The sequence below is a fragment of the Camelus ferus genome, chromosome 2, assembly GCF_009834535.1.
Source record: "Camelus ferus isolate YT-003-E chromosome 2, BCGSAC_Cfer_1.0, whole genome shotgun sequence".
Classification (NCBI taxonomy): domain Eukaryota; kingdom Metazoa; phylum Chordata; class Mammalia; order Artiodactyla; family Camelidae; genus Camelus; species Camelus ferus.
In genome coordinates, this window is record NC_045697.1 from 48,586,722 (window position 1) to 48,594,138 (window position 7,417).

General features: G+C 37.6%; 1 non-coding gene across 1 annotated transcript; it reads left to right on the forward strand.

The window, feature by feature from the left end:
- Positions 1–7,137: 7,137 nt before the first annotated feature.
- TRNAG-ACC lies at positions 7,138–7,209 on the forward strand. Its single transcript has one exon. It is a non-coding gene; the product is annotated as a tRNA-Gly (tRNA).
- The last annotated feature ends 208 nt before the right edge of the window (positions 7,210–7,417 follow it).

Sequence of the window (7,417 nt, forward strand, 5' to 3'; positions counted from 1 at the left end):
AGGTCTCAAAAGCATTACGTCAAGTGAAACAAACCAGACACAAAAAAAGTACACAGAAATGATCCATTTATATGAAAGTCTAAAAACACAAAACTGTAGTTACAGAGGACAGTACAGTACGGTGGTAGAGTGCATGCCTAGCATGCATGAGGTCCTGGGTTCAAACCCCAGTACCTCCATTAAAAATAAATCTAATTACCTCCCCCCAACAAAAAATAGATAAATAATTTAAAAGATAACATTTTTTTAAAAACCTGTAGTAACAGAAAGCAAAATAATGGTGGCCTGGGTTCTCAGGAAGGGAGGATTGACTTGAAAGGGCACAAGAGTTGAAAGTGGGCACACCAGTTTTTGGAGTGATGAAACTATTCTAAATTGTGATTGTGGTGATGACTACATGGGTGAATTAATTTGTTAAACCTTATTGATCTGTATACTTAAATTGGGTGTATATTACTGTATATCAGTTATACATCAATAACATTTATTTTTAAAATTACTGTACTAGTGTAGCTGTTGTTATGTTAAAACCTGTAAGAGTAGGTCTCTTTCTCTAGAAGTCATCACATACCATCAAACTTCTGTTGAGATTTATTGAATGGCTACTCTGTCAGACATCATGCATATTTCATTTAGTCATCACAGCAGCCCTGTGATTTCTCCCTGTTTTACAGATGAAGATGGTGAAGCACAGAGACATTAAGGAAATTGTCTAATGTCCAATTATCATTGTGATACTAGTAAACAGCAGAGCCAGGATTCAAACCCAGGTTTGTTAGACTTCATCCCCTTCTTACACTCGCACCTTTCTTCATGCAGCTCTTACCAAGTCTAAGGAGAATCACCTCTGTCACTAAGTCACTAAGAAACATAAGGTTTGGCATTTGAAGGAGAATCTTTAGATGTGAGGAAACAGCTGATCAAGCAGCCCTACTCGGTTCTTACTGAGTATATGTTTAGCACAACCTGGAACATCTCCTGTATGTATGCACTCAACATATATTCACTGTTGTTGTTTTGCTATAGTATTTCACCTGACGCTTCCTTCCTGCTGCCACTACCATACTGACACCCAGGGTCTGCTGATCCCGTTGAATGCTCTGGTCCCAACCCAGGTAAAACACCTCCCTATTTCTCCCTCAGCCCAAAGTAAAATTGACTGGAATATTGAAGAAGAAAAAAAAAAAAGACTTTCATTCTAGTGGCATATAAAAGGGAAATAAGCAAAGTGCACAATCAGAATGAAAACCACGTGACTTACAAGATATTTACCGTCTATTCATTAAATGTTTATCAATCATACACTATGGAAAAAAGCAAAGTGTAAGACAATGTGTATATTATGCCCCATTTCCATAAAAAGAAGAAAGAGAGAGGCTTCTAAGTGAACATGTATAGAATATCTTCAGAAGAACGCACAGGAAACTGCTAATAGTGTTTCCCTCTGTGAAAGGGCATATAGGGCCGGTGTGGGACAAAATAATAAACATTATGGGTGCCTCAACCATAGCCATTTTACCCAAATGCTTTTGGAAAACTGATTTTTTCTCCAGGGAAGCCTCTGATTGATATAAGTATGGTTCCATTCCCTTGACAGTGACCTGTTCTGTGTGACCCAGTTCTGTCTGGTGAAATGAGAGGAGAGGTTTGCTGAAAGCTTCTGGGATTGTGCTTTCTCACTCTTAGGAGAAATTCAGAGGAGGTCAGCGTTTCTCTCTACTGTTGGACACAAACAAGGAAGCATGAAGCCCAGCTGTTTCCATTTCACAACAAAGAAATCAGCCTCAGGCTGAAGCCCACAGACTGAACAGAGAAGAAACACAGAAAAAATCTGGTCCTTGATTATACCGTTAAGCTGCTAAATCAACTAACTCTTGAACCCTATCTCACTTTGATAAGTGAACTAATACATTTACCTATCACTTAAGTCAGTTTTAGTCAATTGTCAGGTTTCTGTTACTTTCAGCTGAAAATAATGCAGATGGAGACTAACTTTCTTCTTTTATATACTTTCTATCTTTTCCTTTTTAAATCGTGTGTATGTGTGTGTGTGTGTGTGTGTATACACACACATATATATAACTATTTTAAAAGATTTTAAGAAACTGTGTTCCAAGCATTGAGAAATAGAGTATTCAAGAAAAATCCCCTTCAGTCTTAAGGGTTGTTTTTTTTTTAGGAGACTAGCTTTTTTCCCCCTCAATGAGTTCATCTTTTCCAACTCCTTTACAAGGAAGACATGGGTTTGACCTTTACAGAGTTCATATAAGTTGAGCTACATGAAACTGACATTTTGTAGGTCAAAATGGTCAAATTTTGGCAATTTTACAGTATGAATCACTAACCATAGTGTTTATGTAGAAGAAATTACGCACGGTATTACTAGGGGCATCAGTCTTCTGTTCCAATGCCCTGAATACCCTTGGCCATTGATGAACTTTCCCTTGGGCTTTCCTTGGTTGCTGGCTATTTTCATCATTTCTACCCCTAGGTCACAAAGAATTGATGGAGAAAGACCAGAACCCCATAGATCAGATCAATACACATTCATACTGTCTACACCTGTTTTTCTGTTTTTGTTTTGTTTTTTATATTTTCTAATGCCTGTCATTCTCTCTAGCAGCTATGCCATGCTTTCTATGTACAGAGAAAACCAAATCATCCCAGCAGGAATGTCCTATTCCCCCTCCTGTACAAACTGACATCTGTATCTACAGCCCTCAGCATCCCTTTTCCTTTCCAAAGATGCTGCCCCCAGACTCTGCCCTCCCAAATGTCTGATGTTGGAGCAGAAGGTAAAGAAAACAAAAAGACACTAATATATCATGGCATAGAGTATTGGTTAGCTATTGCTGCATAACAAGTTACCCCAAAATATAGTGACTTAAAATGATAAACACATATTATTTCACAGTTTCTGTGGGTCAGGAAATCAGAGGTGGCTTGTCTGTGTAGTTCTGGCTCAGAGTCTCCTATGACACTGCAGTCATGATGTGGGCTGTGGCTGCAGTTGTCTGAAGGTTTGGCAAAGGTTGAAAGATCTGCTCCCAAGGTGGCTCACTCAGATGCCTGGCAAGTTGGCATTGATTGTTGGTGAAAGGTTGCAGTTCTCCCCATGTAGACTTCTCCACAGGGCTGACTGAATGTCCTTATGACATGGAAACTGACTTTCCCAAAATAAGTGATCCACAACAGAGAAAAGAGCAAGGTGGAAGTCACAACATCTTTTACAAGCTAACGTTAGAAAAATTACTCTGTATCATCCCTGAAACATCCTATTGGTTATCAAATTATCTCTATTCAATACAGGATATGACTACACAGCAGTTACCAAGAGGCAAGAATCAAGGGTTACCAAGAAGCAAGAATCACTAGGGAGTATCTTGGTAGCTGACTACCACATTTAGCTATTACCTTCTCCATTTTACAGGTGAGAAAATTGATGCTCATAGGGTCTACAGGTTATGCTGAATAAGAAGGTGGTCGAGGCTGATGGGAAGCCAATGCAGTCTGACTCTTAAGCCCATGCACTCGCTACTGCGTCATCCTGGCTCCAACATGGAGACACACTGTTCTGGAATGACTTTGAATTGTTTGGTCACTGTTAGATTATTTAATTTTTTAGACTAACAATATTTTATTTTTCATTTCTCGTATAAGGCTGTACCTATGGTGGACATTCAGTGAATAGTTATTTATGCATCCAGCCAATAAAGCAACTTTAAAAAATGTAAGGGCTAATACTCTTATTACAGTTTTGACATGACTACTGTGCATGTCTGTTTGATATTCCAGTTTCAGTAGCAAATTATGTTAATAATATATAAAAATAGTATAATAATAAATATTATTATCATTATTGTTGTTGTTGTTGTTGTTGTTGTTATTGTTATTATTATATCTGGAAGAGTGGACATGAATCAAAGTGACCCTGAGAGGACTGAGTTGAAAAAAGAGGCCAAGTCCATCAGTTTTTGGGGGGGTTAATTCCAAACAGAGCTTGATCACCTGTCTCTTTCTCTCCCTGATCCTTCTTATCATCAGTCTTCCCAGTTAGATGAAACAGAATAACCAGAAAGGGATTGAATTTAAATGTGTAATCAACTCTTTCTCTGGTCCTATGCAATAACAAGGTTTATATTTGTGTCTGGATTAAAAACATTTTTTTACTTTTAATTTTTGTTTAGATAAATTATATGTGTGTGTGTACCATACATACATGTATTTATTTGCTTGTTTGTTTATTTATTTATAAGAATCTTACAATCGAATAATCTAACCTCTCAAAGTTTATTAACATGCTGGTATATTTTCTTCTAAAACAGTGAATTTTTAAAATAATTAAATGATGCTAAAAATAGTCTTTATATCTTTTTTCTACTTAACATTTTTATATTGTTGAAGATTCTTCAAAAACATTACTTGTTAATAGTTCATTGATTATTTCTGATTATAGGTGTACTATGACCTCTTTGCAAAAAAATTGGAAATTTCTGAAAAATATAAGAACAAAGATCTCTAATACCCTACCATTGAGATAGCAAATGTCAATGTTTATGTATATTCATTTCTAGCTTTTTTCTATACATATTTATATAGAGAGATAAATATATATTTGTAAAAACAGAAGGGGTATTTCTTTTATAGTCACTTTTTCCACTTAAAAGTATATCAGAACATTTCTCCATATTAATGCATACAAGCCTTCATTACATTTTTTTTTAATGTTTTTCCTTTTTTTCCCCCCTTAATGGTGGTACTGGGGAATGAACCTCATGCACACCAAGCACACTCTATGCACCCCAACCCCCTTCATTACATTTGTAATGACCACAACTACCCACTGATATCTAGATAATTTATATATTTTCTTTTTTTAAATAACTCTGTGGTCAACAGCCTAGCATATACACCTTTCACTGCTTATTTAGTTATTTCCTTAAACTCCTGTAAGTGGGATTGGTAGGTATTAAAGGAACTTGAGAAAACCCCTCATCTTTAGCCACCTCTCTCTTACTGCCCTCAGTACTTTGTAATAGCTCCCTCTACATTTCAGGAGTGTTGCAGAAATATTCTTTATTTAATGCTGTGTATAAAGATTATAAAGTAGAAATATATCCAATAGCGTCTTTTTTTTTTTTCCTTCTGGTGGTGTTACTGTTTTCGGTTTTGGTTCAAGCAACAGAAATAGACACTGGCGAAAGTTACCAAAATAGACATTCATTGTAAGGATCTGGGTAGCTCATATATGAGTGAACAGTCAGGCCTTACATAGGAGAGGAACCACCCTCCAGGTATTACTAATGGCAGGACTCAGCTTTATTTTCCAACCTTCTGTCACTCTGCCCAAGACTCAAATGCCCAGGTGAAAATCTGGCTGGTCTGGCTTGGATTGGGTGCCCACCCCTTAGCCCCTATGTGTGTGTGCACCTGCACCTTAATGGATCCCACCAAAATCCCAAGGCAGAGACATATGTAGCCCCCAAAATAAAAATGGAAATACTCTTTTCAAAAGAAGGGGAAAGGGCTGCTGGACAGGCAAAAGCAACCGTGAGTGTATCAGGATGCCATTTGTATTCAGATATGCCTATGAAATTCCAGGGTACAAGTTCATGTCTGTAGACTTCTTTAAATGATGATAGAGAAGGCATTAAGTAAACATGTTTCAATATTTAAGCATAAGTTGGGGATCCAGGTAAGTCTCAGAGGGAAATGATCTTTAATACGACATAAAATTCATCTGTTAAGAGAGGAGGCCCATGATGGGCAGATCGTGACCTGCCAGCAAAGGCTAAAGTAGAGTTTGGGGTGCAAGATGCTTATTAGGGATGTGGAAAGAAACAGGATGAAGCCAGACTGGGCACAGGGAGAATTTGAAACATAATGTAGACCAAATAAGAGTTGTCCCTCTTTGGGCCAAGATGGTGGGCCTTATATCCGCCTTGCTCAGACCCTATATGGGCTGCTTCTGGACACTGTGCCCTTAGGAAGGGTCTTTCTCTACAGCTGAGGCAGACCCTAAAGCACCTAATAGTTGAGACTGTTTGCTAACTGCACTCCCAGTGGCTGGGAAGCAAATCCTTCCTTGAAAGGGATTGATGTTGTGTATTTGTTTACGACAAGCCACAGGTCCCTTTAATTTTTTCCAGTTTCAAAGCTATTTTTTACAGGCTATCATTTTTTAATAACCCTTCTGTTTAAAAATGTTTTTACATTGCAGAAAAGTTGTGAAGATAGTATACAGAACATGGGTGGACCTAGAGATTATCACATTAAGTGAAGTCAGACAGAGAAAGACAAAGATCATGTGATGTCGCTTATGTGGACTCTAAAAAAAGATACAGATTTTACTTACAAACCAGAAACAGACCCACAGACATAGAAAACAAACTGTGGTTGCCAGAGGGGAAAGGGGGAGTGGAGGGATAGATTAGGAGTTTGGATTAACAGATACACATTACTATATGCAAAATAGGTAAACAACAAGGACCTACTGTATAGCACAGGGAACCATATTCAATGTCTTATAATGAGCTGTAATGGAAAAGAATCTGAAAAAAATATATATATATGTATAACTGAATCGCTTTGCTGTATACCTGAAACTAATGTATATCAATCACACGTCAATAAAAAAAAAAGAATTTAAAAAAAATGGTATATAGAGTTCTCACATAACCCATACTCAGTTTCTGCTATTATTAACATCTTATAGGAGTACAGTGCATTTATTACAATCAAGGAGCCAATATTGATAAATTATTATTCATTTAAATCTATGATTTATTCAGATTTCCTTAGTTTCTACCTAATGTCCTTTTCCTGTTCCAGGATCCTGTACAGGATACCCCATTACTTTTAGCTGTCATGTCTCTTTGGGCTCCTCTTGGCTGTGACAGTTTCTCAGACTTTCCTTGCTTTTGATGACCTGGAAGGTTTTGAGGAGAACTAGTCAGGAATTTTGTAGGATGTCTTTCAATGTAGATTTGTCTGACATTTTCCTCATGACTATACTGAGGTTAAGAGTCTGTGGTAAGAAGATCAAAGAGGTAAAGTGCCATTGTCCTTACATCACGCAGTGGAGAAAACTGACGAACACTACTCAGCCAGACGATTAACAATATCAACAATGGGGGGGAAGGGATAGCTCAGTGGAAGAGCACGTGCCCACCAAGCATGAGGTCCTGGGTTCAATCCCCAGTACCTCCACTAAAAATAAGTAAATAAATAAAATCCCAATTACCTCCCCCCCATATAAAAAATAATAAGTAAAATGAGGGGTCATGTTGGCATAGAGTCCCTGATACGATGTAATGAGAATGGCACAGGGAGCTCCTTCATCTACTGTGTCCCTTACACATACCCCCATCATTGCTTCTGTTGGTTGCTTTTGAGTACTTCCTTACTTTCTGGCAAT